This window comes from Bison bison, unplaced genomic scaffold, assembly GCF_000754665.1.
Source record: "Bison bison bison isolate TAMUID 2011002044 unplaced genomic scaffold, Bison_UMD1.0 scf7180017862066, whole genome shotgun sequence".
NCBI classification, from domain to species: Eukaryota; Metazoa; Chordata; class Mammalia; order Artiodactyla; family Bovidae; genus Bison; species Bison bison.
Genome location: NW_011492638.1, coordinates 3,677 through 16,107, shown reverse-complemented (window position 1 = coordinate 16,107; position 12,431 = coordinate 3,677). Strand labels below are relative to the sequence as shown.

Sequence of the window (12,431 nt, the reverse complement as noted above, 5' to 3'; positions counted from 1 at the left end):
AGTGCCTGCTGACTCCTGCATCCACTGCGCTGAGCAGATCGTCCAGGAGGTAGATGTCTGCATCCTGATACATGGCTCTAGAAAATGTAGAGAGACGTCAGGAGAAGACACTTCACACTCCCTGGGTCTCAGCCCTGAATCACAACAATGTGAAACAACTCCATGTTCATTCCAAGAGTCCATGGGAAAAGCCAAGTCCCTGCTTCACACAGGCCCACCCGGTGAGTGGGGCCTGCGTGCCCACATCCACTAGGAGCCATGGAGGAGGAGGGGCAGGATGGCAACTGAAACCCCATTTACCTTGCAAGGCATATCCGAGCTTTCTGCCCTTCACTCAGCTGTGTTCTTCCATCTCCTATCTTAATTATTTCTTCATCCCCCAGAAGCCGTAAATCCTATACAGAGATAGGAAAGGGAAAAGAGAAAAATATATAAAATGTGTTCCACTACCATCTTACACTCCTAGCATTAGTTCCTCATACAAGTGTTTGATCAACGTGAATGTATGTTCAGCTGCTAAGTCATGTTTGTCTCTTTGCAATCCCATGGACTGAAGCCCATCAGGCTCCTCTGTTCATGGGATTCTCCAGGCAAGAATACTGGAGTGGGTTGCCATTGCCTCCTGCAGGAGATCTTCTCTACCCAGGGATTGAATCCGTGTCTCCTGCATCGGCAGGTGGATTCTTTACCATGAGCCATCCGGGAAGCCACAGCAATGGGTAAATGTCAGATTTACTAAACTGTAAATTTGAACATTTAAAAAAAAAAAAAACTCTCAGTGTTTTTTAATTTGTTTTCATTCTGTAGTTTTTGACAGCATCTATGCATTTGACCATTTCAACAGGTATTTATTGAGGATCTTCTGTATATGAATTGATTGTAACTTGCTATTGGTGACTGATCTCTATTTTCTCATCAAGCCAAGAGTGGAACCCCATTCACAGTGTGAATCATAATGTGCAAAGCACATGACCACAGTAGAAGAGACTCCATCGTAACCCTCCCTGACTGCCACAAAGACACATAGACACACAGGTTCTCTGCTCACTCAAAGCTTAATGGAGGTGCATTGGATAAAAGGCAGCAATTACTCTGTTGTTATAATTTATAATTACTTCACCTTCTTTCTTTCTTGAGCTCAGAAATTAATACCATCTCTTGCCTTTGGTTGTCATTAAAAAAATGAGCTGTGTTAAGTTCTCAGCCTCACACACACACAGAATTACTTGGCCTCTCTTTCATTGTTGACAGTTCTTGCAAACTGTTCTGCTTAGTTTTTATGCTTTGATTTGATGTTGTTGAAATGGTTTTCTTCTTAAAATAGCACAATGATGTAACAGCAATCTTAACCACATTCTAGAAAAGGCACTTACATCCTCTCTTTCCAGGACATAAGATACTATCTCTGAGTCTGTTACTAATACTTTGGGTGTGTTGTTCACTCTGCAAATTATTTAAGAACAAGCCACCAATGGGAAAACCATATTGGAGGATTTGAAATAAAACCAAGTCAAGCTTATTTCTCAGCCACCATTTTCTAATCAGATTAAAGGGGAAAAGCCTGAGCTGAGCATATACTACAGTTCCTTTCACTAACAGGAAGGTGTTCTTATTCATGTTTGTTATCTTTTAACCAATTCTCACTGAATAGAAGGCACCCAACCTAGAAGAAAACTAGGAAATGGCACTGCTGGTTTGGTGCCATCCATCCCGAAGCACATCAAGGGCTCTTCAGCAATGGTGGAGACAACACTAGAAACACCATGGAGCAGACTGCTGAAATGGTTAATGTGGGCTGGACATGAGGCCCTGGCAGAGGAGGGCTGGATCTCAGAGTCAAGCAGCAGGAGGCCTGCCTTCCTTCACAGCTTTTCTTCCATGTGGAATTGCCCCTCCTCTCACAGCCTGGCAATATCCTGCCCATCATCCTTCTAGGCTCAGCCCACACACGCTCTCCCATGGAACCATCCTGGACTCATCGCTTCCTGCTGGGTTCCTAAGGCTCTGTTTACATCTCTCATGAAGGACCCATCTTATTATGCTCCATAATTTGTTCACATGCCCATGGCTTCTCTCAGCTCCTGGCAGGTAAGATCTGTGCTGGACCCTGATGCTGATTATCTCTAAACCTCACAACAAGCTGCACAGCAAGCACTGGCCCCATTTCACAGGTGATGAAACTGAAACTAAGTGGGGTTACATCACTGGTCTGAGGACCATCAGCTGTTAAACAGAAGAGATGGAATCTGAACCAAGCTCATCTCAGTTCAGAGCATTCTGCCCTTTCACATCATGCTGGCCAGATAGTAAAAGAAGAGTATATTTGAAATGAAGATAATATTAAAGTAACTCAAGACTTGAAGGCCTCTATACCTATTCATGTAAGTATCAATAAACTTATTATCCATTGATTGTCAAGGCAATCTGAAAAAAATGACCAAGTAAGTGATCTATGTGGAAAAATATTAAACTAGAATTTATCAATTTGATGCCTTTAAATATGTGTTTACTAAACATTTTCAAAAGCCTTAAAGATAACATGTAGACAAATGTTACATACTATATTACTTATATTATGGTAATAGAATATTGTCATTTTACATTTATATACTGTCCTATGTGTAGAGCACCTATAAAAGTATAGAAATATTAATGCAAACAATGGAAGCTAAATACTCAGATACCTTCTTTCTTACTATCACATTTTATGAACATAATTTTACCAGAAACTGGCTGAGCTTATAAATAAGAATTAACTTATTTTCAAAATCATTTTAATAGTACTTACAGAGTACTTGCTATGTCCCTAGCAATCAGCTGCTTTAAAACCATGACCACATTTCATCCTCAAAACAACCTCATGAGGTTGATGGTCTTATTATCTCCATTTTACAGTTGAAGTAACAGGCTTGTAAAGATCAATCAGCCAAAACCAAACACCTGGTCAATAGAGCCACTGGGACTCCATTCCTGAGCCTTCTGACTCCTGGACCTTGGAGTTGACATCATCAGCCTGAATCAACACTGCCAGTGTGATTAGCTCGTGTCTCCCTGTTTTGTTACAGAAAAGCTTTCAGCTCAATGAACTTAAACAATTACTTCAATCAGATCTAGTGTAATACATCTAGTTATTACTAATATATGTTATATAAAAATGTTGCTTTTAGAAAGATGGTGACAACGATCCTACATGCAGGGCAGCAGAGGAGACACATGTAAAGAACAGACTTTTGGACTCAGTGGGAGAAGGCGCAGGTGGGATGATTTCAGAGAATAGCATGAAAACATGTATATTACCATATGTAAAATAGATGACCAGTGCAAGTTTGATGTATGAAGCAGGGCACCCAGAGGGATAGGGTGGGTAGAGAGGTGGGAGGGGGGGTTCAAGATGGGGGAACACATGTATACCCATGGTCAATTCATGTTGATGTATGGCAAAACCATCACAATATTGTAATTATCCTCCAATTTTAAAAATAAATTAATTAAAATATTTGTTGCTTTTTTATGGTTTTTCCTTCAGGATTTGGGGGAGGTGGGAGTAGGGAGAATAGTAAGGAGAAATCTTTATTATATTTATATGGTTGGCTGGGTGGATGGAGAGAAAAAAGAATAGTAACAATAACTACCACTTACTGAAACCCTGGTTTGTTTACATTTCACAGGTATTTTCTGTAGCCTTTACAGTAATCCCACCCCTCCCCCATTTAATAAGAAAGGAAACCGAGACAAACACCTGGAGTCACTACCCAGGACTGTTCTCTCCAAAGGCCAAGCCTTTTCTGCCAGACATGCTGTCTCTGTGTCTACAGGTCAGACTAACTCCAGGACGCCACTATTTCCTGTGATTGTCTTACGTCCATCCACTGATATCTGGAATCCAAAAGGAGATAAGCAGAGGCTCTCTTAACTTACTAAGTAGTTCCCAGGTGTCATAAAGACCATGCTGACCTCTTGCTAATCAGAGTCATAGATGACATTTCAGAGCAACAACAAAACCTCCTGGAAACCCTCTGATGCAATGTCCTCATTTTGCTACAGAAACATCAGAGGTCCAGGCAGGTAACAGGACATGTCCAGAGTGACAGCAGGCAAGTGATGAAGCTGGGGCCAGAACTCTCCTCTCTGCTACTTCTCCACGCTGGGCCTCCCTTCCTGCCAAGGAAGGAATGGACCCCAATTCCATGTCCAAAGTACACAGTCCATGTTTATAAACATCACATCATGTTCAGAAGAAGCGCTGTGCAGCTCAGTCCTGCAGAGCCCCTTTCCACAGAGTCTATGTTGCACACAAGCCTAGGGTGGGTGAAGCCCCAGGACACTGTCCATGTTATCGGTCCAGTCACCCCATGAGGCTCCAGCAAAGTATCTGCCCCCCGGATCTGATCTTGAGCTGTAAAGGTAGAGATGAGGTGTCTCATCACTCCAGGCCTCAGTTTTATTAACTATAAAATGAGGATAAGAACATCAAAGACACTCATAAAGAATGAATAACTCATAAATCTAATTTTTGTGTGTGCATGTGCACATGGACTGAATAAATGGGAGCTACTGTTCTCATTTGCTTTCCCTTCTTTTCTTACATGGTATCTACACCATTTAACAAAAATCTATCTCATTCCTGCTAATTTGACATCATTTCCACAAACATACAATCACCCAGGAACAATAACTCAGAAGAAACAAGCCCATTAAACAAGCAATTCTGTTTGTCCACATCATTGTAAAATACTGCTCACCTGATACAGGGCTTCCCAGGTGGTGCTAGTGGTAAATAACCCACCTGCCAATGCAGGAGACATAAGAGACGTGGGTTTAATCCCTGGGTTGGGAAGGTCCCCTGGAGAAGGGCAGGGCAACCCACTCCAGCATCCTTGCCAGTAGAATTCAATGCACAGATGAGCCTGGTGGGCTATAGTCCATGGGGCCGCAGAGCTGACTGAAGTGACTTGGCACACACACGTGCGCGCCTGATACAACCTATGATGCTCAAGCCATTGTTCCAGGAGAATTACTATTTCCTCACAAAGGAGGTTTGGAGCCTTGAAAATCTGTCTCTGTCTTTTCCTCTCAGTACAAAAGAACAGTCAGATGTCCAGACTGCATTGAACAGACCCCAGAGGAAGACCTTTAATGCTATTATTCACTAACTTTTACAACCTGAAAGAGTAACATAGTATTTAACATTATTTACCCTTTTTCTTTTCTTTTTGCCAAATTGTACTCTCCTATCAGTTTAGTTCTTATTAGTTACTCACTAATCTTATTTACATCCCAAGGTATAGGTAAACCTTTCATCTTACCATTTTCTGTGAAATTCAATTCTGTTTCTGAAAATAATATCCTTCAGTGAAATGACGCAGTATTAAAATGTGTGTGTGTGTGTGTGTGTGTAAGATTATTTTTATCTTTTATTTTACTTTATTTTTGTTCTTTTGTTGTTTTTTTTAATATAAATTTATTTATTTTAATTGGAGGCTAATTACTTTACAATATTGTATTGGCTTTGCCATACATCAACATGAATCTGCCATGGGTTAGTATTCTGGTTTCCTTAAAAAATAAATTACAAGTCAAAAAGGAAGTGGAGAAACTCATAGACTGAAAGGGACCAAGGAGGCATTAACTAAGTGCAGAGAGCAGACCTTACGTGGATTCCAACAATGGTGCGGGAGATTTCTCCGTGAGATGATTAACAACATGTAAACACAGACTAGCAGGTGGGTGATATTAACGAATTTGAAGTATTTTTCAGGTGAAATAGTGATTCTTTCCCCCAAAGCTTTCCTATCTTTTAGAGAAAACTAATGAAATGTTTACAGATGAATTAATTTGAGGTCTAGGATTTGCTCCACAATACTCTGGGGTGGGAGTGGGGCTGGCAGAGGGGAGGGGTAGAGATGCAGCGAGACTGGCCACCAGTTGAATCTGGCTGAAGCTGAGGGTGGTAATGAGGGTTCGTTATACCATGCTCTCTATTTTTGTAAATTTTTGTAACTTTCCATTAAAACTAGTTGAAAGTGAATGAAACTTCACAGAATGAAACAATCCACCCTGCAGATAATGTATTTTGAGAGGGTCATTATCCCATAAGCATTAAAACGGCAGCATATGTAAATATGTCTGCATTATTTACCAAGAAGTCCTGCTTAAATATTGAGCAATATTGAAAAATCCATTTTTTATAAAGAACTTTTAACAAAACTTGTAGATTAAAATCAACACTATCATCATTTGAAATTCAAGTATATGCAACTCAGAAGTCATTACTCACCTCTTCCAAAGCACAAGCTTTTATTACTTCTTCATATCGGTCTTCTTCATATTTCTTCCCAAATAAAATGTTACTCCTCACAGTTCCTGGAAACACCCAGGGCTGCTGAGAAACATATGCGATCCTCCCATGCACGCTGATCTTCCCCTGGCATGGGGGCAGCTCCCCCAGCAGAGCATGTAACAGTGAGGACTGAAACAGAAGGGAACCCACATATGTGAACAGGGTGCACTCAGGACGGAACACAACCCACAGCACAGCTGACCCCATCCTGGTGCTTGATACAGCATAAACACTTTCATTTAGAACAGGATAAAGTACAGCCCTCGCAGTTGACACAAAAAAAAATTGAAAATAACACTAATGGTCAATGAAAATAATGACTGACAAGGAATATATTAATAGTATAAACAATCTACTCTGCCCGAATATCCGCCAAATGAAATTCTACTCAGCAAAGAATAATTATGAATGTTTAACATCCGTCTCTAGCAGAGCCTGGCAAAATGTATATTTTCTGTATATGATGTTTAGTGCATCCTGCATCTGGTATCCTTTACTTAACAAACACTTGTTTAAAAACTATGTGTGAAGAATATATCCAAAGATGATTAACTGAAAGAACTGTGAAGTGAGTTGTGTCTGCAGAGCAAAGTCCATCATAGAGGAAATCAGCACCCTTTCATGTACACATTCCACATTTTAAAAAATAATTTTATTTATTTATTTTTAGTTCTTTTTTTTTTCATTTATTTTTTTACAATGTTGTGTTAGTTTCTGCCATACCACAATTCTAATTTTATTTATTTTTGCTTGCGCTTGGTCTTCATTGCAGTGCATGGATTTTCCTGTTGAGGAGCACAGGCTCTAATGCACAGGCTTCAGCAGTTGCAGCCCATGGGCTCAGTAGTTGCAGCTCCCAGGCTCTAGAGCACAGGCCCAACAGTCATGGTGCACAGGCTTAGTTGCTCCACATATGGGATCTTCCTGGACCAAGGACCAAACCTGTGTCTCCTGCATTGGCAGGTGGATTCTTTTACCACTGAGCCACCAGGGAAGCCCACATCCCACATTAAATTTCTGTATTTTGTTGTTTCAGACCAAGCACACGTGCACCTTTCCTTTCAATCTTCAACATCACACAGATGTGGTGTGTCTCCATGCTGTCAGAGCTCTCATCACACTGGGCTAAAATAACCTGCCTGCATATCTGTCTCACTCCAGAACCTGGTTGCCTCTGAAAGGCAGAGAGTCGGAGTCTTGCTCACATCTGTACCTTTAGCTCCAGCACGTGGAGAACATTCACTACACGTGCACTGACAGGATCAAGTCAAGTCACAGGAGGAAATGCTCAAAGCTTCCGGGAAGAGCCTTTACTACCTACAGACTTCTTGGAAAGGCCACTAAGATGAAAAAAAGTCCCCATTGTCTCTGTCTATCCTGAGCAGTTGTCACTTAAATAATTTCCTTCACTGAGATATCCAAATTCCCCACAAGCAGTTCCTAACTTGGCAAAGTGAAGCAAAAAGAAAAAGACAGTGTACATTTATCCAGATTTATTTGGCCATGGAACATTCTTGTAAAATGAATGTTCCATGGAACACACCTGGAGGAACACTGTTCTAGACACATTCGATTCAAACTGAGTCACACTCAGCTCTGGGTTCCACTCTGAGGATTTAACAGGAGCTGCAGTATTGCATTAAAGCTGACAAAAGGCATCACAACTTACCTTTCCTGCGCCCACAGGTCCGACCACAGCTAACAGTTCACCGGGCCTGACAGAAAAGGAAAGGCCTTGTAGGGTTGGAGTCTCTGATGCCTACAAATTAAAGTTCATGAAAATGTACCCATTTCAATAAAGTAACACAAATTGTTTTACAAAGTGGAAAAGAGCAATAATAAACATAATTGATATGCAAAATATAACCCACATTTTTCTCTTTCCTATTTTAAGACACTGAGTCCTGGAGAGTCTTCATCTAATCTTATCTCTTTGGGGATTTGAGGCAGCTTTAGCTGACTTTAAAAAGGTTCCTTCTTTTACTAGATTCCCATATGGACAGAGGAATGTTTCATCTCCTACACCACTGGGCTCATTTCACATGCTAGCAAAGTAATGCTCAAAGTTCTTCAAGCTAGGCTTCATCAGTACATGAACTGAGAACTTCCAGATATACAAGCTACAATTAGAAAAGGCAGAGGAACCAGAGACCGAATTGCTGGCACCTGTTGGATCACAGAAAAAGCAAGATAATTCCAGAAAAACAACTACTTTTGTTTCACTGACTAAAGCCTTTGACTGTGTGGATCACAACAAACTGTAGAAAATTCTTAAAGAGATGGGAAGACCAGACCACGTTACCTGATACCTGAGAAACCTGTATGTACGTCAAGAGGCAATAACTAGAACTGGACATGTAACAATGTACTGGTTCAAAATCAGGAAAGGAGTATGTCAAAGCTGTATGCGGTCACCCTGCTTATTTAACTTTTTTTTTTTTTAATTTAATTTAATTTTATTTTTTAACTTTACAATATTGTATTGGTTTTGCCATATATCAAAATGAATCCATCACAGATATACATGTGTTCCCCATCCTGAACCCTCCTCCCATGATGCAAAATACCCAGCTAGATAAATCACAAAATGGAATCTAGAATTCTGACATAATATCAACAATCTCAAACATGCAGATGATACCACTCTAATGGCAGAAAGTGAAGAGGAACTAAAGAGCCTCTTGATGAAGGCTGAAAGAGGAGAGTGAAAAAGGTGGCTTAAAACTCAACTTTCGAAAATCTAAAATCATGGCATCTGGTCCCATCACTTCATGGCAAATAGAAAGGGAGAAAGTGGAAACAGTGGCAGATTTTATTTTCTTGTGCTCCAAAATCACTTCAGACAGCGATTGCAGCCATGAAATTTAAAGATGCTTGCTCCTTGGAAGAATAGCTATGACAAAACTATACTGTGTATTAAAAAGCAGAGATATTACTTTGCCTATAAAGGTCCACATAGTCAAAGCTATGGTTTTTCCAGTAGTCATATATGGATGTGAGAGTTGGACCATTAAGAAGACTGAATGCTAAAGAATTGATGCTTTTGAACTGTGGTGTTGGAGAAGAGTCTTGAGAGACCCTTGGACAGCAAGGAGATCAAACAAATAAATCCTAAAAGAAATCAATCTTGCATAGTCATTGGAAGGACTGATACTGAAGCTGAAGCTCCAATACTTTAGCCATCTGATGCGAAGAGCCAACTCATTGGAAAAGACCCTGATGTTAGGAAAGATTGAAAGCAGGAGAAGAGGATGACAGAGGATGAGATGGTTGGATGGCATCACCGACTGGATGAACATGACTTTGACCAAGTTCAGGAAATGGTGGAAGGACAGGGAAGTCTGGCGTGCTGCAGTCCATAGAGTCACAAAGAGTTGGACATGACTGAGCAACTGAACAAAAACAACAGAAATACTGGGGTGGGTATCCATCCCCATGGACAGAAGGGCCTGGTGGGCTACAGTCCATAGGGTCACAAAGACTCAGACACAACTGAAGCGACTGACACTTCACAATTAAGCCCAAAATATTAGATCTGGGTTTTCAAGAAAAGATGTATTTGTGCTCTATGTCTTTTGTTTAAGGTGATCCTATTGTATAGCACAGGAAATTATATTTTTGTAATTATTTTTATAACTTAATATAAAATTTATAACAATTTTATAATTGTTTTATACTTATTTTATAATTATATTTATATAGTCTATAATAAAACAATGAAAAATGAAAATGAAAAGAATAATTTACATACTTTAAGTTCAACATGTGCTAATACACTGAAAGCTCTCTTGAAAATGAAAAAAAGAGCAACATATCAAATGCCTCAGGCTGATTTTACACTTCATCTCCATTGATTGCAAACCTTATTCCTATTCTGAGAATTTTTATAACATATTCTCAGTAAATGAGAAAGTCACATTTTACAGTATGTGTAAAATCTCAAAATTTTCTAATAAATCTATGTCACAGTTGTCTTTTAGCAGGCACAGTTTTGGAAAGCAAAGTGTCTTACCTTTTCCCAAGAAGCTGAAAAAGCTTGCACATCCACGATTGTTTTACCATCCGATGGCAGCTGAGGGTAGCACTGTGATACCTCATCAAGTAATAGAAAGTTCTACAGAAAAAAGGCAAAACACAGATTTTTTTTTACTTCAAAAACAAAGCACAAACAAAACAATTGCTTCCCTGGAATTTGCAATAAAAAGTTTGATACCTATCATTTATACCTACCTATCATTTTACAACTGTATTTTATTAGGTCTTGGTTCATAGAAGAAATATTAAATAGTATATAGTATGTAACATACTATTATTATAGTATATATACATCTAAATACATAATACATTATAGCATATATATAATATTGCATATACATACATATATATCGCATGTCTGCATGTGCATGTATGGGTTCATGTATAAAACAAATGGTTCCTAGCCATGAGGCTTCTTTGTACTTTCTTAACAAGTGCACTGGTTCCTCTCTGAGAAGAAAATATGGATTTAAACTCCAATACATTTAGAAGCTGGACATTTTTATTGCTTTACTTGTGTTAGCAACAATAAACAGGTGAGCTGGTAGGAAATTATTTCATAAATATTAACTGAATCCCACCATGTGCCAAGCACCATGTGACACTGTTAGGAACACAGACAGGAAGGCCCTTCCCAGGCCGTCAGGAATCAGGTGGCAGAAGACAGGCTGGGAACACAAGACCAATGACAGAGACTCTGAGTGCAAACCCTGTACTCAACGCTTTTCTCCTCGTGTGTGTCAAATCTATATCACTGCTTGTCATCATTCTAAAAAGAAAACACACTTAAGTTTCTATGCCTTAAAAAATATTTCACAAGCATCTTTTCACAAATGCTGTCTCTTGTCCTTACTTGGTGCCCCCCTCCTCCGCAGCAGGAATGGCCACAGCTACCACTTGTTATCTTCTACACCACTTGGCAGTCAATCGATGCAAAGTAGCTGAATAAGACAAGGTCTTATAAACTGCTACAAAGCTGACAAACACATACAAGAAAACTCCCTCTTGCCTTGCAAATGCTAGACATAATTCAATGAGAAAAGCTAGAGGGGTAGAGATACTGAACACACAACTTAGACCATTCCCACTCCCCAAGGTCCCAGAACTGTGAACATGGGGCAGAAATGGCTGGCTGTCCTCAAAATCTGCTCTCATTCTTCTGAGGTAACAGACCCTAGATTTTAGGTGCACTTGGCAGCTAAAGTGCCCTCTGCTTCTAGACTCCCAAGCAGATAGAAGCAGCCATGCAACCAAATCCAGGTCAGTGGAGAGTGACAGCAATCAGGACCTTCCTCCACTCAAAGGCCTGGACCTTGGGGGCTGCCAGCTGGGTCGAGGTCACATGTGATGGGATAACAAGAGAGAAAGAGTCTGGGTCTCTAACACCACGGAGATGGACTGGTTGGATCTCCTTGCAGTCCAAGGGACTCTCAAGAGTCTTCTCCAACACCACAGTTCAAAAGCATCAATTCTTAAGTGCTCAGCTTTCTTCATAGTCCAACTCTCACATTCATACATGACTATTGGAAAAACCCATAGATTTGACTAGACAGACCTTTGCTGGTAAAGTAATGTCTCTGCTTTTTAATGGTTGCTGTAAATGTAATCAATTAAAGTGAGATCACAGTGGAGTAGGGTGAGCCCTGAATCCAGTAAGACTGGAGTCCTCATGAGAAATGTAGAGACAGATTTACACACAGAAAACAGCTTCCCTGATGGAGAGAAAGGCTGGAGTGATGGCAGTTACAAGCCAAGGAATGCCAAGTTTGGCCTTCAACCACTCAAAGCTAACAGAGGCAATAAAGGGTGCTCCCTTATCGGATTCAGAGGGATCCTGACCCTGCTGACACCTTGATTTTAGACTTCTGTCCTTCAGGACTGTGAAACAACACATTCCTGTGGTTTTAGGCCACGTGGTCTGTGGTACTTCATATCCGCAGCCCCAGGAAACCCATACAGAGCCTCACAAGGATTCTTGGATGAGAGAAAAACAAATGACCCCTGTAAGCAGCTTTACCATGGGTAACTCTGGGACCCACAGGCAAACCAAATTCTA

General features: G+C 40.3%; 1 long non-coding RNA gene across 2 annotated transcripts; it reads right to left on the bottom strand.

Moving 5' to 3' along the window:
* On the bottom strand, nucleotides 1-11,834 carry LOC104983216. Of its 2 annotated transcripts, XR_824605.1 has the most exons (7): nucleotides 11,229-11,834; nucleotides 11,085-11,144; nucleotides 10,353-10,454; nucleotides 8,010-8,099; nucleotides 6,278-6,469; nucleotides 301-395; nucleotides 1-77 (listed from the first exon to the last, which is right to left on the bottom strand). It is a non-coding gene; the product is annotated as an uncharacterized LOC104983216 (long non-coding RNA). The 2 variants fall into 2 exon arrangements; XR_824604.1 differs by having other exon boundaries at nucleotides 11,085-11,834.
* Between the last annotated feature and the right edge of the window lie 597 nt (nucleotides 11,835-12,431).